The sequence below is a fragment of the Carlito syrichta genome, unplaced genomic scaffold (genome assembly GCF_000164805.1).
Source record: "Carlito syrichta isolate Samal-C Ts95f unplaced genomic scaffold, Tarsius_syrichta-2.0.1 Scaffold309283, whole genome shotgun sequence".
Taxonomy (NCBI): Eukaryota; Metazoa; Chordata; class Mammalia; order Primates; family Tarsiidae; genus Carlito; species Carlito syrichta.
The window spans coordinates 1,636,916-1,638,287 of record NW_007253379.1 but is presented as its reverse complement, the minus strand read 5'-3'; the positions used below and the strand labels follow the sequence as shown (position 1 = coordinate 1,638,287).

Sequence of the window (1,372 nt, the reverse complement as noted above, 5' to 3'; positions counted from 1 at the left end):
TGGATTTGGACATCCTCAAAAATTCTGGAATCAACCTCGCATGGATGGTAGGGACAACTGCATTTCGCTCTGTGCTAATCCTTTTCTCCCACATGTCAGTGCTCCCCCAGTCCTGGGGTTTCAGCTGTTTCCTGCTCTCTGGGTCTCTCCATATGTGTGGCCTTTCCCCCAAGATCCTGGCAGGACTTCACTTCCGTTCTCTCCCCCTTATGTGGGCTGTTTTCAGGAGGGGATTATCAGAACGTAAGCTCAGCCGTAAAAAGTCGGATAAGCCGGCCCAAAGCACGCCGCCTCCCACAAGAAAGCCGCCGCCTTCAGGCCCAAAGCAGCAGTCCCGCTGCTCGCAGCGCCCTCGGCGGCCGGCGGAGGCGCGATGCGGTGCTTCCCGCGTGGGAGGGCCTTCAGTCCCCTTCCTCCTGGTCCCCTGGTCGTCCGCCGCCTTCACCGTCTCCTACGTGGTGGCCGTGCCCTGGGGGCACGTCAAGCCCTCCATCCGTGGTACAAGGAGCAAGGCCTCCAGAGCGCGGTGTCTGGGGATTTATGATCAGCTTCTCTGCATTTCTTGGCGCCGCCGCGATGTACACAAGATACAAAAGGGTTGAGAAGCGAAATCAAGCCAGCTATTCCGGCACGCCTGTCTTCCTCCGGGTGTCCTTAGTCCTTGGCTCGCTGGGCTGTATCGGAATGGGCGTTGGGGCCACTTTTCAGGCGCTGGCTGTGCCGGTGGCCCACGACGGCGGCGCCCGGCTGGCCTTTGCCTGTGGTGCCACGAACACGCTCCTGCGGTCCACCACCTACAGGTCGTGTCCCCAGCGGCGCGGTGTCCTGATGTGTCGCGTGCGGGTGGCCATCTCAGCCGTGTCCTGTGCAGCGGTTGTCCCGATGATTGCCCCTGGGCGCGTCCCCCGCTTCCACCGCCACACTGGAGTGGAACCCAAGCGAAGAGGATTGGGTGTATCCCGTCGCGAGCGCGGTCTGTGCGTGGACGGTGGCCTTCGGCTTTGTTTTCTGCTTCCCAGCGTTCATCCAAGACTTCCAGAGTGTCGCCCTAGGGATATCCACAGAAATCAGCGGTGACGTTTGAAGAAAGAAGAGTTCTGTCTCAGTGAGTGTGGCAGACAGTTCTCGAGGGTGTGCAGAGGCCAGAGGGGAGATTGAAGCTGCCCTCGTTGGAAGGCTCTGCGGCCCACCCAGGACTTGAATTCACTAGGAATTCCCAATAGTTGTACTATTTTTCAAAGGTAGGTGTTCCCAGAGAATGTAAGAGCAGTTATGACACTGTAGCGATGCTTTTATAATTTTCTAAGTAGACACTGCTTTTGTACTAACAAATTCATACACAGATAATAAGGTGTTACAGGAAATGGAGCGC

General features: G+C 57.5%; 1 pseudogene; it reads left to right on the top strand.

The window, feature by feature from the left end:
• Positions 1–373: 373 nt before the first annotated feature.
• Positions 374–1,084, top strand: LOC103269506 (annotated as a pseudogene).
• Positions 1,085–1,372: the final 288 nt, after the last annotated feature.